The sequence below is a fragment of the Diadema antillarum genome, unplaced genomic scaffold (genome assembly GCF_040938485.1).
Source record: "Diadema antillarum isolate AM-2024a unplaced genomic scaffold, OU_Dant_1.0 seq00000472_RagTag, whole genome shotgun sequence".
Classification (NCBI taxonomy): Eukaryota; Metazoa; Echinodermata; class Echinoidea; order Diadematoida; family Diadematidae; genus Diadema; species Diadema antillarum.
In genome coordinates this window covers 540,347-562,298 of record NW_027271440.1, presented here as the reverse complement: position 1 = coordinate 562,298, position 21,952 = coordinate 540,347, and the positions used below count along the sequence as shown (strand labels likewise).

Here is a 21,952-nt window from a genome sequence, read left to right as displayed (position 1 = left end):
TGTTATCTAATCTGTGTGCAATTTAGTGAGACTATAGTACTGTAAAAGTGGATATTTTCGCGCAACTAATTTTTCGCGCTTGACCGGGTAAGAAGAGTTTCGCATGTTTTTAATTCCGCGGAATCAAGACATCACGCGCAGGAACATATGGCAAGCAAAAGTATTTGCGTGCTTTTATTTTCGCGCTAGTTTCTGGTTGCGCAAAATGCGCGAAAATTTCAACACCGTGAAATTTCCACTTCTACAGTATGTATCAGCAATTTTACTTTGCACAATTGTATGTTTTTATCTGAGTATAATGCCCTGGTAAAACAGCACAAAGACAAAGAACAAGGGGGCATTTCATGCAGTGTTTCGTTGGATATTTTTTCTGACAAACTGTTGTAAGCTATTGAAATCCTGGCATCTGGTTGGCTGAGAGCAAATCTGTTTGACAAATTTGTCTGAGAAAATGCTTCATGAAATGTCTTTCAGTTCCATGAATCATATCAAAACAGGGAGGGTATTAATATGATCTCAATTTTGATATGTTCCAGTCAAATGCCTGGGGAACAAGGCTAACGCACTGGTACCGGGTATACAATATATCCAATGAACTCTTCCCTCTCTTGTCTCCTGTTTTCATGGCACATTGAAAGTACAATACACACTGAACGTTTGCCCTGCTTACAAATAAACACTGTTTGACTTCAAGGATTCTGTTCTGCTCATCGAAACAGAAACCACGTTTGCGTTTGTGCTCTCTATGCCATGAAAAATTATCAAGCGGCAAATTGCAGGATGATAATGATCCTTGCATAGTGTGTAAAGGTGTTCATAACAAAGTGCTATAGAAATTTGGGAAAGGCTACACTATTGTGTTCAATAGCATGTACCCTTTAGTACACAGACACTTTCATAATGATAATCTTGCAGGAAAGATGACATGCCATAAAGTGAGGGACTGGCAATGCTGGGCTTATTCATGCACAAGAAGTATCAGTTCTTGAATTACAGCAGCACAGGATCCTTTATTCTCTACCATTCACACATATCCCAAAAAGTCCATGTTAAAAAAGATTTCCGAATTGCTGTAAAACATGATATTTTTGCGGCACGAAATTTGCACAAATTGGAGCTGACGGCCTTTATTGTGGCATGAAATTTTTGTGAATTACCACTGGCGTTCAATGCATAGTGTAGACAAGAACTTTCGCATGCATTTTAATTTTGTGACTCTTGGCGCTTGTGAAATTCACGAAATTTAAATGCATGCGAACATTCCTCGTTTTACAGTGTGCATGCCTATAAACAATGTCCTCAACATGCCCCACCCATCCCCTTCACCCAAGGTTTGGTCTAGTGCATTGCATCGTGGGATTGAAATAAGAATATGACATCCTGTTCGCACACAATGCCCAAAGCAAATTACATGTATTATGAGAGGTGTTTTTTTTTTTTTCCAATCAAGATGAAGTTATTTGTTCACCGCTTTGAGGATCACGATGCAGTTGTAATGTAGATAGTGATTTAAATGTTTACACACAACACTTATCAGTTTGCATTGCATCACAAAAAGCAAATTTTAAAACTGTGAAATATTAGGTGGGTGTAAACAGTTTATTGAATTGTGGGTAGTCTTCCCGCACACTGCATTCATGTAGTGTTCCATTGTCAGGCATGCCTCTCTCCCCTTAGCTGAAAACTAGTGTTATGCCCTCTCTTGTCCACCCCAGTGACTGAGCGGAGGCGGAGGCAGTGACTGCAGGCACCCCCTGATTGACAGATTTGGGGGGGGGGGGTGGGGGTGGGAGATGCAGATCCCTTCAGCCAAGCATTATGTGCATTATGCCTCCACGTTATGAGTGCTTAGCATAGCATAACTGGGTGGGAGATAAGAGATCAGTTGCCCTCAGCCTGCCTGGCTCGGTATGACAGTCAGGGAGAGACAGTCCATACTGCTTCCTTGTCATAAATTTACATCATGAGAGCAGTTCAAGGTGGAGTCATCAAAATAAAGAAGGTGTGGGCTTGTCAAGATATAGCAGGCTTGTTAGAGATGAGTACAGATATCACCTTGTGTATTATTTACACAGAAATTAGCTCATTGACCCATGCATAAGGCTACTCATAAAGTTAGCTGAAGCATTTAGTATCCAGTCAAAAGAAATCATTATAGAAGCAAATATATATATTTTTTCCTTACGCTGTACCTTTACTTGAATGTAGCATAATTACAAGCATATATTCTGAAATAAATCTTTAGTATGCCATCCAACTATATTTTGCAAAATTAATGTGCTTTACCTATCCACACCCAACTTATCTGCTACAAAATGAAGGGAGTACCCTATCAAATTAAACAGGACTTTGATATCCATGATTCATCCATCTGAGGCTTTTGATCACATCATTAATAAATTCATTATACTTTACTGTCACCATGTGACATAGACAAGGTGCCACAAGTACATTGGTTTCAGACCAGGCAGCTTTAGAAGGTAAAACCCTTTTATTTGTCTCCCACTCGATAGCAGAAAGAAAATTTGCAATTCCTGAAAAAGTGTATCTATTAACTTTTATAGAACATATTTGTGCAACATTTCTGTTCATTTTCATATCAAATTGAAGACATGTGACTGATTCACACAAAGTAGCCATGCCTGTATAAGGTACAGTGTAACATAACACAAGACATAGCATGTTTGAATGAAAAATTCCTATTGCAAGACATACATATTAAAGTTGATCCCCCTTTTCAGCCATTAGATCGCCCTTGGTGCAAATACAGTAGCCCTGATGAGGTACCATTTCAGTGTCATTCTGTGTGGATTCGCCAAAATGCTCCCTGACCGAGCAATCGATTTTCCAGGCACTCTCACTTATCAGAATGATGCTAACAGGGACGTGTATGTCACAGGTCATCCTAGCGCTGATATCAGAGGATATGAGTTTTAAAGGGAAGGTACGGGTGTAGGGCTCCATCTTCTACCTGAATGTGATATCACCAGTCGTGTGTTCACTTTAATTTCAAAGAATGAATTATGTTTGGGAATCGTTAAGTTTATATGGATGAGCAAAGCCCCCAAAATGTGGGTGTGATACTCGGGGAAAGTTTTTCATCCTGTTGATAAATCTAATATGCTGTGATAGGACACTGAATATTTATCATTTCACATTTGCATGGATGCATTATTGATACATAATATGTACATATGTTTGACATTGTTAAAGTGCATCACACATCAGGGTCTACTTCCTTTTACATTCTCTCAATGCTGGTGGGGTCCTCACTTCGTTTGCAAGGAATTCAGGGGGGCACTAATGAGATTATCGTGAATGTTTTACAAGAAACTGGGGAGAGGGGGTTGAATTAAACATTTGAATGGAGGGAGGGATACATACCATATTTGGTATTCATGTTTGTTTAGACCATATTTAGCCAGTATAAAACTGTAGCTAAAGTTTCACTACGATGAAAGAAATATCACACTGAAAGGGACACAGTGATAATAAGAAATATTAGATGTAAAATGTTTGTTTGCAGGAGGCCTACTTTAATGCAATTGATGCTGTAGTTTTAATAGTGAGTACCATATTTCAAAATTTGCAAAAGATGAAACCAGTGCTTGAAACTGAAAAATCTTATATTAAAGGTATACCATATATTACTGACATCAAAGAACTTGTTAAAACAATAAAAGCAAAGACATGTTTTGAAAATGTGCCAGTGTGATTCATATAATTTGTGGGAGTAACAGCAAGATGTTTTGATTAATTGATTAGAATTTGGTGCCTTTCTGAGAAGTCTAGATATGATATCCACATTTTCAGAGTCACATTACGCTATTTGAGAGGGTTTTACAAGTATGCTCACAGGAAACGTCTGTGTGTGTAGGCAGAGGGGTAGGAGATTCCCTGCTCGGAGAGTGGATGTCACATGACCAAAAACCGGAATAAAACTGGTGAGCCGGAGAGCAAGCATTTACTTGGGGGAAAAACAAAAACAAAAACAACTGGAATTTATGAGGAAGGTGTTTTGATTTAGCTTTTCAGCTCACATATATCAGTACATGTAGTTGCCTAGCAACTTCCGATGAAAATCTAGAAGGTGCAATAAACTGTTTGCTTGTTTGTTTGTTTGTTTGTTTGTTTGTTTGTTTGTTTGTTTGTTTTCGTGGCTTTGTACATTGTAAATGACCTGACTGTATTCAAATTTTTGGCTGCACGAAATCTAGAAGGTGCAATAAACTGTTTGCTTGTTTGTTTGTTTGTTTGTTTGTTTGTTTTCGTGGCTTTGTACATTGTAAATGACCTGACTGTATTCAAATTTTTGGCTGCACGAAATCTAGAAGGTGCAATAAACTGTTTGCTTGTTTGTTTGTTTGTTTGTTTGTTTGTTTTTGTGGCTTTGTACATTGTAAATGACCTGACTGTATTCAAATTTTTGGCTGCATCTTTTTCTGAAATCCTAATAACAAGCATTCCCATCTATATTGAACTTACAGTCAAGTTTGCATGCATGTGTTGCTACAACGTGTACATCAGTCAAGCCTTTATAAGGCTTTTCGGTTGTAGTAAAACCATTAGCTGTGGTATAGTAATACAAGTTGGTAAAGGATATGTTGGTAAAGGAGTGTAATACAGTGTTGATGCTTCCAATAGATCTGATTGGCAGACACCCGTGCTAATGACACGTTCAGTCACAACAAAGTGCGCGATGTGCATGGAAATTCTCTGGGTCGGGTGATACCCAGGTGCGACATTGCTGTATTTTCATTCTCACCCCCCAGCGCTGCATCATGGTCCTGTTGATGACAAATATGTTGTTTTTATCACGGCCAGGATTCAGGGCTTGGCAGACTCTTGGTATTTTCTTTTAAAATGCCCGGCATCTTGTTTGTTGTTGTTCTTCACCCCGTTGCTGTTTAGCTGTGTTGTTTGCAGCACTGCACAGAGCTTCCTGACCGTCTGTCATCATGTGATCACGAAACGGACTTGGCGTAACGGTATGGGTGGGATGAGAACACCAGACACAGGGGAAGATTTTTGAAATCACTTCACACAATCACTTAATGTATCAAGTACTCGTACAACTCGCATGACCCGCATGATATCACAGTGAGCTGTACACCATGCCTACAGACATCATGTTTCCCCTGTAGTGGAGTATGTAGTGCAGACTGCTTGTAAATATTCAGACCTTATAGTATCATGTTCGAAGCTGGAGCACGTATTTCCTTTTTATGGATACGTGTAGATCCATACGATAAAGAGCCATTCATGCTAACAGAAAAATCACGATGTCCGAAAGATTGGGTCATTTGGGGAAAGTTGCCAGGGTAACTGTGCCAAAAGCCATCCAAACCATCTCCAGAAAATATGTCGGGATTTCTGTTATTTGCCTGAAGGGCAGTGAGGAATCGTGATGATAACTTTCATCACAGGAAAAGAAAAATTCATGACTTTGGTCACATGATTTCTACTGCCATTCTGTTAAGAAACATTTTTGGCAAGGTAGCCAGGTTTATCGGTCACGAGTCACAAGCTGCATGCAGCAGACTGTTGGGCTGGCCATGCATGTACAATGTACAATGTACAATTAGGGGGCAAATACTTGTAATATTTCTGAATTGCCATCACTTTAATAGCGATTTGTCCATTGTAATACAAACAGAAAGGTCATTCATCATGATTTTTATGCCTCCACCATGAAGTGGTGCCGGAGGCATTATGTTTTCGGGTTGTCCGTCCGTCCGTATGTCCGTACGTCTGTACGTACGTCCGTACGTACGTCCGTACGTCCGTCCGCTTTCGTTTATGCAATAACTTGAGTAATATTTACTGGAATTTTACCAAACTTGGTCCAAGTATGAAGTATGATGGGGCAATTATTTGATTAGATTTTGGGTGAAATCAGCTAAAGGTCAAAGGTCAAAGGTCAAGGTCAAATCATGAAATTGTATCCGTTTACGCAATAACTCAAGTCTGGATAGAGCAAATTTCACCGAACTTTGTTAGAGGATGATGTATGATGGGACAATTACTTGATTAGTTTTTCAGTGAAATCGGACAGAGGTCAAAGGTCAGAGATCAAGGTCAAATCCTAATATTTATCTATTTACGTGATAACTCAAAACTGGATGAAGCATCTTTCACCAAACTTGGTCCAAGGATGATGTATGATAGGACAATTAGTTGAGTAGATTTTAGTGACATTGGCAAGAGGTCAAAGGTCAAAAGGTCAAGGTCAAATGCTACAAATGCTGCAATTTCCCCCATATCTATGCAATGCCCAAAGGTATCTTCTTGAAACTTGGTGTGGACATGTACTACTGCGTAAAGATTCTCCAGAGAGTTTCATGTCATAAGGTCAAAGGTCAAAAGGTCAAAAGTTAGGTGAAAATGTCGCAATATCACTTTTCTCGCAAATGGTTCAATGTATCTTCATGGAACTTGGTACATACGCATGTACTGACTGGCAGGGATTATCTAGGGAATTTAGGGGTCATGGGTCAATAGTCAGGGGTCAAAGGTCAAGGTCATCTCCTCAGAATTTTACTATTTTCCTCATATACTAGTATATGCAATGCTTGCATTATTAGTTTCAAAACTTAATACATGCATTACCTAATGGAGATTCTCTGGGAAATTTCCAGCCAGAAGGTCAAAGGTCAATGGTTAAGGGTCAAAGGCCAGGTTTCAATGGCCCCCCTCCAAAAAAAAATCCATTTTGTACTGTCATTACACTCTTTCTTCATACCTTGGAAATTACTCAATGCATTAACTTATAAAAAGGTCTGTCAGAATTCAAGTAAAAATTCTCAATTCCCCAAATATGTGTATCTGCACTCTTTAAAGCAAACCCAGTTAAAGACATTTCTGACAAACCTGTAATTTCAATATTTTGCCAGTTATGTGAAACTGTCAGGGATCATACATTGTGAAGACATTGTACTATATGCCTATTGGGAGAATCATGCATTATGGCGGAGGCATCAGTCGCCATAGCGACATTTCTAGTTTGATCATGCAGTAACTTCCACCAAGAATCCAATGGGCCTCATACTATTCAAGCAGAATCTACAGTACCCAAAGAGAGACTTACTGCAGAGACCTATGACGAGTGAGAGAGCTCAAATTTACTGACAACAGAAAAATACAAAGAAAATTCTCAAGCTTACCTTGCTTAAGAAACCATGAGCATCTATAGCATTATGAGATGCTACCAAAAGTTGCCAAAAAACAAGCAAATACACACACATGGAAGAGAAAGCATCCCTTCATTCTAGAATGCTGTGTTCTTTAGAGATCTACATGTATTCCTTTGCTTTTATTCAGAACCTCTCCAGACATTTACACATGGTACACTAGTATGTTTTGTGCACTTTCGGACAAGTACATGTATAGGGTTACCATAGTAACCAAAGTGCATGCATGGTAACATCCCTGCAAGTTGCCTTGCGAGGTCATCTCTGTTTTCACAGCCTCATTCTCTCCACTTCCGGCAAGCAAGTGTCAAAGTACAAAGAAAGTCAACTGAAAAAGCCTTCCTTGTCGTGCCAAAACCATGGCAACTTGGCTAACACATTACTACTCATTTAGTTACTTTCACACAACGTTTGTTAACCTCAGACTTTTAAACTTAATTGAGATTATTACAGGTATGTTTACCTTCAAAGTTTGTCTTTACGTGTATTAGTTCTTGCACGCACATTCATCGTCTCTGAAGTCTCACCCAATTTTCAGTTTCAGTGTTAATCTCAGAGGAATTCAGAATTACCGCTATGAGAGCAAATGGACAAATCGATTCTGTCTGTGGTGGCGATGATATCGTCTCCCCCGCGCGCCCCAGCCTCCCTCTGTCCCCTTCACACAGTGTTTCCTGTACAAGTGACGATATCGTGTTTTGTCACGCAATTGTCCGAGACGGCTGGCAGCCTTTGCTATTTGCGTCCGTCCGTCCGAGAGTTATTTCTGAGCCACTCTTCTGAGATGTCAAATGTCCTGTACATGTATATTTGGCTCCATTTTGTCTCTCAGGATTTGACTGATTTTAGCCTCTGTCTGTAAAAGTCACTTGTCACTTTAGGTACAGTAAATCCAACCCTTCATCATCATAAAAAAATCTACAGTGACATATCATTCTATTCATGAAATAAACCCATTCTACATTAAATGTTGTAGGTTAGTAAAAAAGACAGTCTAGGCATAATGCATGCTATGTTCTCTTGCCTTCAATGGCAATGTGTATATTAGAACTTTTGTAGTGACACTTAGGATTGATTTTTCCTTCTTAACTGCACAATAGCAACAAAAAATAACAGATTTTGGAACATCACATTATTGATATTCCATGAAATCATTTTGCATTCCTTCTAAAACACACAATTTTGGTTATGTAATGAAATTTCTTAAGAGAGATATCAAACATAAATCACTACAAGGTAGACAATTCTGTACTTCCTAGAAACGGAAATTGGCTTGTCATGAACTACTCTTCCAGAGCCTCAATGTTACAGCTGTTTTCAGCTGTTTTCAGTCTTGGAACCTAAGTGACAGATACAAAAAGACGAATAGCAAGTTTCTAGTATCTGTGGCCATGCCTTCTTCTACTCTTATATAATCCAGCTGCTATATTTGGCAAACGGGCAATTTTATCTTCCCCATGCAGGAGTGGCTGTTACATCATCACACGTGTGACTGTGAGCAAAAAAAAAAGTTGCGCAGCGATGTTTAAGAATACTGTAGATCTCTGTCCAGGTCAGGAGGAGCACGTCCCAGAGCTAAATCTGTCGAGTTTTGCCCAGTTTTCTTCCCCCCCCCCCTCGCAATATCGGAGAGGGAGACGAAAGAGAGAAAGGGAAGCGTATGCAGGGTGGTTAATCTGTGACAGATGACTACATTTTTTTGTTAATCCAATCAGAGTAATAAGAGATGTTGCCTGCGAGGTCGGATTCTGTCATTTTCTCCGCTGACTAATATCTGGGGGGCGCAAAGTTAGAAGAAGCGTCGGCCCTTGTGGAAAATGTAATTTGTAGACTGGGCGCAGCAAGCGGAGGCCATACGGATTCAGCTGCGTAGACGTAGCCTTGTTGGCAATTGTTTCATTCTGGAGCCTGCCCGATGATAGTCCAAATCCGCTTGGATTCGACGCAAAGTTTGTGTCATTGTTGATGGGAAAGGCTTGAAAGTTTGTGTGATAAGTTTGAGACTGCTTGAGTCTTTTGCCGATCTGACTGTGGCTAGTTCTATTTATTCGTAAGGATCAGAAACAGCTCACAGCAAATCTGCCTTGTGTTTTATCAACCTTTGTGCTTCATGTAATCTTGTGGAATGCAGTATGTGCCCCTTGAAGCCTATTCTTCAAAGTTTCCACCACACTTAATTCATACTTAACAAGGCATTTCATGTTGATCTGTAGCATCCCTGCATGACTGTCTGCCAGGATTTGTGAAAGATTTTCCTCTGCTGATATCGCTGAGACCTCAGTGTTTGCCTGGCTTGTCTTGCGCCATTGTTTTGGAGTGATCTTGTCTAGTGTCTGCACCCACTGAAGTTCACTTTAATGTTGCACTATAAACTGGGAAGAAGTACAACACAGGAAATAATGTCTGTGAACAAGAAGTTGGGAACAAATGGTAATCATGAGAAACATCGAAAGAAGCTGGTTTCTGTCCCATCTGAGCCAACAGTTTCTTATCGAGAGGCGATCAATGGTTTGCTATTTGTAAGTATTGCTGTTATAGGACGCTCAACTCCTCTACCTTTTAGGAAAATGAATTTTTCTCTTTCTGTGCATTCCTGATTTCCTGCTTTAAAAATTTTAATGTCAATAAAGGGGTAATAAAGTTTGTTTTGGCTCAGATGTTCCACTTCAAATCCTTGAGATATTGTCAAATTGACTCAGAAAAGCTTTAATGTGACAACTAGTAATAGCAGCAGCTGTTGAAGGGCAAGTACCTGTAACACGTGTATACACTTGAAGGTTTGTACATCAGTTTGTATAGGGAGGCAAATGTCCCCCATAACTTTTGCAACTTCACATTTCTGTGTTGAAATGATAATGATGATGATGATAATGATAATGATGATGATGATGATGATGATGATAATGATTATGATTATGATTATGATAATGATAATGATAATGATAATGATAATGATAATGATAATAATAATGATAATGATAATGATAATGATAATGATAATGATAATGATAGTAACAATGATAACCCACAGCTTTAATTGCAGAATGAATTGAATGCCAGAGATTTATTTGCATAAAGACAATTTTCTTATCTTTATCAAAATGAACTTATCCAGAGCATGTATCACTTTCTGTTGCCAATGAAATGTAGCCGTAAAAGTTTACGGTTTGAATGCACTTAAGTGGAAAAATGGCTTTATTGTTTGAGTGCATGCTTGCGTGTGCTGGCCTGATTTTGGTTTAGTGTTATTGTAATTTTCCCATGGATGGCACACTTGGAAAGTACAGTGTACATTGTAGATATGTTGGGAGCAAGTGTTTGTGCTGCCACTTACAGTCCTTACAGGGAACAGTAGGCAAGAAGTCATGAGTCAAGAAAAGTAGACGTTGTTTACCAGAAGTTCGCAAACTTGTATGTTTGAAAAGTCAGCGCCTACTTTTCACTCACATGCAGAAAATGAAGAGAGTAGCTGCCCGCAGGGGAGAATGAATCCTGCAAATTTTGTTCCATCACAAACACAGCGGACACGCCCACTCCTGAAGCAGGGTTCTCCCATCACACATGCTGTTAAACAGGAAGGCACTGCCCCAGCTTGGGGGTTCATTCCTGAAAGTGGAACATTGTAGTACTTTATAGTGGTCAGTGATTCAGCATGCAGTATCCAATTTGCAACAAATACTCTAAAACACAATATTTTCGCGGCTTGAAATTTTCACGAATTGGAGCCATCAGCCTTTTTCGCGGAATGAAGTTTTTGCGAGTTGCCTCTAACATTCAATGCTTATAGTGTAGACAAGAACTTTCACATGCATTTTAATTTGGCGAATCTCGGCTCTCGTGAAATTCGCGAAATTAAAATGCATGCGAACATTCCTCGTTTTACAGTATACTGTAGTCAGGATACATTGCATGTCCAGATCAATACAGGAATTAGAATGGGGGAAATAATATGTCAAGTGGAACTACAGGAAGTCCATGGTCAGAATGTGATGACAGCACAGTGCTTCAAAAAAATAAGTAATTTCCTTGTTAACCTGTAGAGGACAGGCTGATTTTGTTGTAACACGTATTTCCCATAGATGCCTGCCTGGCCCTGAGTATACTTGGGACTAGTGTTCTACAGGTTAAAGAGGAAACACTTTAAGATGAATGCATGGTGTATTGTTTGGCACATTGCTGATTGTATAATACACAATATGGTGACGGCATGGCAGACGTACTGTAAACAGAAGAGTCAAAGTAAAGTCCCTTTTACCCTACAAAAGTAGCTGTCAATTTCAAGTCCAACTTCCTCATGGGGGGGGGGGGGGGGAGGGGGAGGAGGGGTGTTAAAAATGGACAATCAAGGCATTTTATGCCAGCCAGCTTCACTTGTAGAATTGTGTATTATGTGCGAAGGAAGTTTATTCAGCATATTAAACTCATTGCCAATGGCACGAGCTTTTTAACAGCCTGCAAGAGCAACACACAATGTATACCCTCATGAATATTTGCCTCCGTTGTGATAAAAACCTAATAAGAAAGTCCGCAGTTGTATGGACTTTTTTTATCTAAGGTGCAGTGTACAATACATTACATATTGACATTCAGATAAATTGTGTAGTATAAAGTACAGAATTTCCAGTTCATAGGTTTCGGTGAGAGAAGGGGAGGAAAAAGGAAGTTTATACATGTTTACTTAAAAAAGAAATACAACACTGTAGGATGAGTGCTATTTTCGTGAATTCTTTTGTACATACATGCACCTCCATGGAATCCCAGGTTTACAAGATACAGGGAGTTTAATGCCTCTACACAAAGGTTGCTATTTAAAGTCAGTATTCATTTTGTTTTATAGCAGTCTATTCATCCCCACAACGTCATATTGATACATGAGCCAAATATCAAATTTCATTGTTATTGTCTCATTTTAGTACAGTGCATGGTTACAGACTTGAGACAAGAGAATAAACAGCACCACAATAGTCAAGTGACTTGGCTCTACACTGTATGTACAATGTATGAAGCCCGCTATTCTTTATAGTGAAAATGACCGTGAATGTTTTATATTCATGGAAGACATACCCTCTCACATTAAAGAGTTTAGCTTGAGTTGAGATGTTTGTGTGTGGTGTCTAGTTACACTGTTGTCAACACTGATGTCAAGGTCATTGCTGTGTTGATGATGGTACGTGTAGTTTTTGTGATATTGACAATGATGATTATTTCATTGAAATAATCCCCAACATTATGGTTAGAAAATTTCTCATTGTATGTCCAACATTTTTCTTTATATTTAGAAAGATAATGTAATTAAAGGGTGTGTACAGTTCTGGTCGAGGTGAAGATTTAGCTTTTAACGTTTTGTGAGATATTCAGAAACCACTCTATGAGATGTCTAAGAGCATGCGGTTCTAAGGGGTATCAAAAGTTTATTCGATGAAAATCGGTTTTGAAATGGCTGAGATATCCAAAAACAAGGTGAAACAAAGAGATACTAATAAAGTTGGGGCATGTCGCCTTTTATTATTAGCACTTTTTTGGGATATCTCAGCCATTTGAAAACCAATTTTCATCAAATAAACGTGGAATCCTTCTTAAAATTACATGCTCTTTCATATTTCATAAGAAGCTTTTCATTATCTTTCTTAGGAATGTTCAAAACATGAATCCCTACCTCAACCAGTACTGTACAGTCCCTTTAAAATGATGATAACCATTATTATCAAAACTACATTTGTACCCTCAACAACAATAAAGCTCAATCAGTGTTACTGTTACAAACTGAACACACAAGATTTGGGTTCACTATGGACTGTGGTTTTAAGGGCTTTAGCCAATGGGTGGTTTGGGGGCTGCATGATTAGGTTTTCCGTCAAGGAAGGACATCCCCCGCCTACTGTGGAAAACGTGTTCCATGTCACGCAGCATTCGGCGAAGTGACATCCATCCAGCCGACGAGATTACCGAACAAAATCAGTGGGGTTTTTTTCCTCTCCCTTGCACCTCATACAATCTCTGCTGTACCCATCATATCCTGCGTGGTGTTTGAGTGTATCATTCCAAAATCCACGACTTCCTCATGCACCGACAAATGAACCCAATCAATTAACCCTCAGACTGTCCACCCCTTTCATTTTCAATGCCAATTTTAAACATTGGGCATTGCATCTTACTTTAGCTTTAGCTCTGTGTGGGAATGTAGACTGTCATTTGATGAGCCATGACACTTTTTAAACAAGTCACGTCAGCCACTTTGTCAAGTACGCTGTACGTAAAAAGATATTCCAGCTCTGTGACATCAAAACTGTAAAGAATACAAAGTAAACCTGGATAATGCTTTCTAAGAGTGAAGCTTTAATGGTGTTTGGGAGCTTGGTTGAAAAGTTTAGTTCCCATAATTTCTCTTCTGATCAAAAGATTTCTCAGAGGGTATACAGAGTTGAATAGTTGAGCAAGGTCTTTTTCTTCCCCTACATTAGATTCAGTCCTGCCATTAGTTCGTTCAGTTGAGTGAAAAATATCACTTACTGTCAGACATCCATGATCCACAGAAAATATATCTGTATCTTTTAAAAATGCTTGCATTTATTCTCTGAATTCTGTAAATTTTTAAATATTTTTTTGGAAGAATATTCACTACATATCCATTGTTAGAGGATATTGTCACTTTTTCCCTAAAAGTAGTGCTGCTATTTAAAATAATTAGCAAACTACATGTATAAGGAGATTTAAGTCTTGAGTACTGTACAATGTATGTTACAGTTTATTTGAATACCTTGAGTCCAATCTCAGTGACGTCCGAATGACTGAAGACTATACTGTCCAATAATGAGCAAATTTTTCTCTGATGGGTGGATTTGCATATATTCTGTTATACAATGTAGCTGCAACGTGGCATAGCATTCTTTCACAATCAAGCCATTTATTTCAATTCCTTACTATGCCTCATAAAGCTTCCCAAAAGTGAGCTTTTTGTTTTACTCAGTAGAAGTTGTTCATTACTTGTTTGGCGAGGAGGCAGAGTTCAGTGGCACAAATTCCAAAACAGCAGTCATACAAAGTTCTCAGCATGAACAACAGTTTAACCTGAGCCTTTAGTTTGTATATTATTACTACATGCTTTGACTTATCCACCAAACAGTATATGAAGTTCTGAACATTCCAAACCAGATATAAAATATGTGAACATTGAACCGTATTAAAAGCGCAATTGATACAGCCAAGCTTGCTATAGCAAATGGATGATATGAGTCGGCCAACAATGGCGAAAAGATTTTAATACATTGTGCTACATGTCAGCATATAGAAGGATCATTTCTTCCTGCTTGTACACTGAAAAGGATCTATTGATGTATGATTTTATGTGCACATCAAAACTGTTCACTTTTATGTAGCCATGAAACCAAAAGCCACAAGGGCAATTATCCTTGTTATATATTGAGGGTCCCCCAGGCAGGCTGTTGTTCAAACGTTATGCCAGACCCATTCACTTTTTATACTTGAATTCAAGTGAAGCTTAATAGCACTCACTAGATCATCTTGTAATTGGTCCTTAATAAACTCAATGTCACTGCAAATCTGGGCCCAACATCTAAACTTTAAAGTAACAAATTTAAAAACAAAAGCAAAAATATTTAACTCCGAAAGAAAAAGATGAAACTTTCATTGGATTGGTTGAAAGTAAAGTATCATGTAGCTCCCTCTTGATTGATTTGCTTGACAAGGTAAAGTGATGAATGGCACTAATAACGCTTTAAAAGACGGTGTACTCAAAGGAACCAACAAGGATGTGGGTAGGTTGGACTGTAAGTTTTGTACGCCTACATGCTATTTGGGTAAATTTTTGCAAAAGAACGGAGTCTAACAAAGTCGTATGTAAGGCTCTCATATGATAATTTCAGGGCATGTTTGATATTACCTTCAGTGATTTTTTCATCTAGACTGTCAGCTGGGAAGACATTAGCCCATTTTTTAAACCTTATTTCGATTTTTTGAAAAAAAAAATCATATGTTGACTTGAGATAAGGGCATTTATGAATAGTAAATGTCAAGTTAAATATAGGCATGGAAATAGGATATTTCTAGACATTTAAAAAAAGAAGAAGTTATTTATCCCATGGCAGAGGTACACCAAAAATAGTTACTTCCAAGGCAAAGAAGGCATGAACTCTGTGTACATAAACCTTGCCATACTTTACAAGAAGTGGAGACAAGATATTTGTACTTTGTCTGGGAATTTAAAGGAAATAAAAAATTGCAGAGGAAACTGTGTCTGAAGGGAAATGAATGCGTAAAATCTGTGACATTGAATTCAAACTGAAAATAAGCAGGGCTGTGTGAATATAGGTTTGTTATCATTTGTATTGGCTGTGACTTTTTTTTTGGGGGGGGGGGAGCATTTTGTGGTTCATGCAGAGATGTAAATTATACGATTCTGGCTCCTGTAGAGCAAGATATTTTTTGCGCCATAAAATTTTTGTGTATTGGAGGCGACGGCCTTTTTTGCGGCGTGGAATTTTTTGTGAATTGCCACTGGCATTATTACAATGAATATATACGGATAGTACGGACAAGAACTGTTGCGTGCACTTTAATTTCGTCAATCTGTGGCTCTTGCGAAATTCACGAAATGGAAATGCAAGCAAATATTTCTGGTTTTACAGTGTCCTGCCTCTCTATCGATCTTTAATATATGTTTCCTTTGATAATCCTTTCCCTTCCTCACCACCTCTCTCTTCCCATCCTCTTATTTCCATGTGGAGAGATGCCAGCTATAACTTTTTTTTTGCAGTATCATACTGTTTTTTCCAAAAATATAGAGATTTCATGGAAAATACTGTTTTTCCCAAATCGTATGTCTCTTTCATCCTCTTCCCATTCTATCTTTCATCCTTTCCTTTTGCTTCCTTTTCTACTATTTTTCTTTCTCTTCTTCCTTTTCTTCCTTTTCTACATTAATCTTCTTTTTCTACATCTTCTTTTTTCTTTCTTTCATCTCATTCCTGTCATTCTCCTTCCCCTCACTCTCTGTTTGTGCTCCATCACTATGTATTGTCCTCATTGTTTATCCGTCTTTCGTTCTGTCTATCTCCTCCTCCGATTTTGCGATGATTCATGGGTATAGAGATGGAAGGAAGTGAATGCAGGAAACGATCTATGATTTCCCCGGCTAGACCCCTCAAATGTTCCTTGTGGGTTTGAATTCCCTCCCCCAGGAGGACCAGCTGTAACCTTATGCCCCAGTCCGATGGGGCTGGTATTTCGGCGTAACTTTACTTCAGGGGTGCTCTTTAATCAGAGAGCTTCTCACATACACTCCAATGGGTGAAATACGGGCTGTATTTGTCAGCACGAGGTTATAATGGCAGTCCACTACACACCTTACCTGTGGACGGAATGGCTTGATGATATGTTTCTCAAGATGACGTTATCAAGGCTGCCAGCTCTCACACACTCAGCGTGAGACTGATGCAAATTTATGCAAATATGCAAACTTGCACAGAAAAAGTTCTAATTTGATACTGGTACATGCTTCACTATTAAGCATAAAAGTATTTAATGCATTATATGATATCTTTTATATGAAGAGTAAAAGAAGACCAGTGTCAAGAAGTGAATGGATGGAATTGAAGTAAATATTCATATCATCACTGGGGTGTCAAGACCCTGTATCACAAATTCTAGTGAAAATGACTTTTTCTTTTAAATTAAAGGTCAGATAATCAGTTAAGTTCTGTCCTTTCCAAATCCTAGCCGTCTTAACCCCAAAATGAAGCCACCACGGCATGTCAAAGGAAAGGCTATCCTATTTGATGTAGTGCTTTGGCTGCCATTGTTTTTTTTTGCTCTTCCGAACATTTGACATTTTGTAGATGCGAGATTTTTTCGCCCCCAGCGATGATATTCAATTCTATGACATTTTGATAGGGGATGCCATAGAATTATGGAATGTTGGTGATAACCTCAGAAGTGAGGAAGATGTAGAAAAAGAGGTTGCAAAGACGTACAGGATCACAAAGGGAAAAAAATGGGGTTAAAAGTGTGTTTTATTATTCTCTGCAGAAATTCCAAGGGTGTTATTCATCCATCAGTTTTTTGTGTTACACACTGTGACCACACCATAAAGTTGGATCTGAACCATAATTGTGCCTTTGTATTGTGGCTCTCTTTCATTACCACGTACATACTGTATATTATGCAGAGCAGTGAGCAAGCCCTGTGGGAAGTGATATATACCCAAATGGGACAGGAAGTTGTTTGGTAGGCAAAGTTTGTGGGCGGGTCAGCTGTTCAGTGAGGTGAGACACAAAATGAACCTAGTGCCTTGGAGTAAGGTCACTAGGATGTAGGGTAGTTTTTTTGGTAGTGAGTACAAATAGTGGCATACAGTATACAAACATGTCTGCTCTTTCTCTCTAGATGACAAGTATGTCAACCGGGAGTATAAGCAAAGGAATCCATCCATGTACAAATTACATATCAGTAGCATCTAGTACTAGTGGTTGTATACTGTAAAAGTGGTTTCTTTCGCGGTGGTTTTATTTTCGCGCTTTGAGGTTGAACCGCGAATTTAACATGTTTTGAACTCGTTGCTTGTTACAACGCTATCATTACCGACCGCGAATTTAAACACACGCGAAAAAGTCGGCACCGATGGAAACCGCGAAAGTTTCTGTACGCGAAAGAAACCACTTTTACAGTATTGTGATGGGAAATTCTGTTATCATATGGCCATATGGGCCTAGGCCTATATTTGTACTGTATAGGCTTATACAATATACACAAGTGTACCTGGTATAGAAACATAAGAAATTATCAACTTCAGCTTACAAGTGTACTTTTACCTCTCCACACAAATGTAAAATGAGGAATGTTCACATGCATTTTAATTTCGCAAATTTCATGAGCGCCAACATTCGCAAAATTAAAATGCACGCAAAAGTTCTTGCCTACACAGTATGCATTGGACGCCCTGTAGCAATTCACAAAAATTTCGTGCCACAAGAAAGGCCATCAGCTCCAATTCACGAAATTTCCATGCCGCGAATATATCATGTTTTACAGTAGGCCTACTTCATTAGTGACAATTGACAAACTGGATCACTTCATAACCTATACTCAAGACTCAAATTTTTCACTAGGCATCCAATTGCTACAACGTATCTCTCTCTCTTGGAGGAGTCTGCGCCTTTGAATGTTTCTGCAACAGATAGGCCTCTATGGCGCTATACAAATGCTGTAGGTCATCATCATCATCATCATCATCATTGCTGAATGCTGCGTTCATGCTATTAATTAAATTTTATTTTCAGTATTCAGTATTCATATGTGATGTGTCTGCTGTCATAAAATATTGTAATCCTTAGTTTAAAGAACAGGATAGAGCGGCTGCAGCTAACTGAGAGAGCTTTGTTAGTGATTTGCTAAACTTTTTTTTTTGTCTAGACCTGTGAGAGTTGCTGTTGTTTTCTATGTTTGTGAGTCCTACAACTGTAAGTGGAATCAATTGGACCACATTGTTTGTAGGCTTCTCTCATAATGGCGGCTACAGTGTAGGGCCTACTTGTTACATTGTAAGTCCTTCTTGGCAGTAATACATCAATATCCTTTATACCACTTACATGCACAATGTAGGCCTATGCAGATTCTCTGAGGGGCTGTTAGTTTAGATGAAAGCTGTATAGTGTAATTTCATCAACGCATTAGTTTCTGTTTCAGCCAGTTTGTCATGTGAGCAGCTCGGACTTTTTTTTTTTCCATGCTTGAAATGGGCATACATTTGTAGTCTTTGAATTGAGACCCTGCTTCCACGATATTTGTCTGTCTGTATGGGTGGTGCATATTAAAAAATGAATGATATGAATGGGAATGGTGGCCTCCATTTTCAGGGCCTGGTAGCTTCAGCCTATTTAATAGATAAGATGATGTTAATGTATGAAGGAAAAGATAAATGTCTATTTGATACTTTCTGACTTTTGTGTGAAATGCATGGAAATGGAGATTCTATTGAGGATGAGTCCCAAGTATACTCAGGCAGGTATCTATGAGAATTGCGTATTGTAGCCAAATCATTCCGTCCTCAATGGGTTAAACTGCTGATGGCAATGACATAGTACATACAGCTTTCTTGAAGTGCCCCAAAATGGTGGCACACTGGAAGACAGTAATAAATGTTGTTTACGGGATAATATAATTGTCCATCATTCTGCATAACATATCAAGGATGTGTAACTATAAATTACAGTGTACAGTACAAAATGTCTTCATTGTACCTGATTCATACACGCTGCATACAGGAATACTGCAGCCTACAGGCTGTAGGTATGCACAGTGGTCGATGTAGATGTGATCTCACAAAGTTTTTCTCTCATATTCTGCTGATCTGCATTGTGCTAGCACATACAACTGTACTGTAGGGCTCATCTCGCCCTTGTCGCAGGAGTGTCATTGGTACAGAAGGTGTCTTGATGGGGTCCTCTGTTTAGTGCATGGTGTGCACTCACACAGATGTACGAAAACACATGCACACTCATGCTCACAAGCATACACACACATGTAATACGCTTATTCCAAGGAGTATAAGTTATATTCCATCTGTGAAAAGAGCAGACTAGATAATTATGCCAAATGGGTAGAGGTGAAAGTCAAAAGTTCTTCTCTGCAGGATTGGGTCAAACCCCAATATGATGGCATTGCCACCTGTTGCATGGAGGTGTACACCCCCCTGAATGCTAGTCTAACTTTCAGGCTTTTCATTCCCTTCTCCAGTATCATGCCCATAAATTATTTTATTTTATTTTTTAAACAAGTAATAAAACTGTAACGAAAGTGAAACTTGTATGTGATGTCACCACAAGACCAATTCATACAGTGCCTTGAGTATTAGCTTATTAAAGAAGGTCATACAATTAAACACAAAAAGAAATATGATTATGATTGATGTGATGGTATAAATAGAGGAACGGTCGTAATTATCATGAAGCCAATATTTTATTGAAAACGTGTTCTCTCTACATAGAACAGTATTAGTGTAAAAATGACAGGGATGATCTGTGTTATACGGGAAGTATTGGTACATAGTAGATGAGCAACTGTAGAAATAGAAGCAGTGGTTGTATTCTGTAGTAGTACTTATCAGTTGATGTAATGTCAAATGATAATGATTTAATCATGCAGAGGGTTAATAACATTATATTTGCCAAAAATCTCCCTAGACCTGTTAAAATTTGAAATTTAAAAAAAAAAGCTCTGTTAAAATTTCCCTTGATTTATGACAGATTTTTTCCTCATTTGTGTGATGCATGAGTATATGTAATGCTATCACATTACATCTATGATGATTAAATGCCTCTTGATTTCAATAAAACAGGTGCATGCTATACATTTACCGGGTATGTCATTGATCATATACCATTATTATATTTGTATCTTCTATAAAGAACCAGGGAAGCATTTCATTTCATGAAATGCCCCCCCCAGTTTCTTGCAAATGTAATGAAATAATTGGTTTTGGTACAACTGTATGTTGTCATATCAGTCAAGGAACTGTGTATAATACATCAGGCTGAAAGCCTGCTGTGCTTCATGTTCTACACCTTTCCAAACTGCATGACGACTCCATGCGGGATTACATGTACGTATTCCTGCGTGTAAGTACTCACGTGCACCCTGATTTTAATACAGTTCCGCCTGCTCACCCATTATAAATTTTTACGCTGCTGTCGGAACAGGGCAGAATCACGTGGGTGTCATCGGTCTTGCTCTTAAAAGGTGCGAGATTTCCAAAGGAAGAACTTCATGGAAATCGCCTGTTGAGAGGCAGGGGAAGGAGAGGTTATCTTCAATTAGTCTCAGTTGTGTGTGTGTCTGTGTGTGATCTAGAGAGCGAGAGAAAGATATGAATGGTGAGTGTGGTTTGGCACGGTGTGATTACGGCACGTAGTATTTCATGGGCGGAAGGATCCATTCTGATTAGGTGTAGCAGTACCGAGTGTACTGTACCTGAGTCCATGTGTGTCAGTATGCCAGATTTACCATGCCAGATTGCGGCGTGAACACACCTCAAATTGCCTTGTTTGTATCTTGCTCTGAAAAATTGTTTGTTTGTCTGTTTATTTGCATTTTATAACCAATTTCACGAAAGTGTAAGGTGAGGCCCCATTTGGAGACGATGCAGGATCACCTCAGATACCAGTAATATTTTTATCAATCAATAAATTTCATTAAAATCACAGTGTCCTTCTAAACTATTCCAAGAACTCGAATTTTGATAATTTGTGTTTATAGTTGATATATTTGCAACAACAAAAAAGTAGCATGCTTTGTTGAAGTATCCTGATGAAAGAAATCAGTAGGCCTATGTTATTATTTCATAGTCTTCAAATCAGATTTTAGGATTATTAGTATGTTAATTTTCAGTTCGTATTTGAAACATCGAGACAGAAAGATTCTCAATTTTCCTTAGAGGAGAAGGAAGAAAAAATATCACGAATGAGTTTCACATGAAGAAGTCACCATAGTGAAGCAGAACAACATTGGAATTAGAGTATTACTGTCGGTCCATGATATAACGTATTAAAGATTGTTTTGATATCAATATGGCATCAATTGATTCAAATTTACCCATTGCTGAATGCAGAGTTTATAGTGGAAGTGATTTTACCTTAGAAGCACAAAGACAAACACAGTGTTGTACATTGCACTGAATATGGAAATGAACCCGAGTTGTAATTTTGGTGGATATGCATGTCATTGGGATCATCATGCTGATTACTTGACAT

At 38.6% G+C, this 21,952-nt stretch overlaps 1 protein-coding gene across 1 annotated transcript in view; it reads left to right on the top strand.

Moving 5' to 3' along the window:
- The window catches only part of LOC139733353 (cdc42-interacting protein 4-like), a 118,918-nt gene that overhangs the window by 30,129 nt on the left and 66,837 nt on the right, over nucleotides 1-21,952 (top strand). The window lies entirely within an intron of this gene.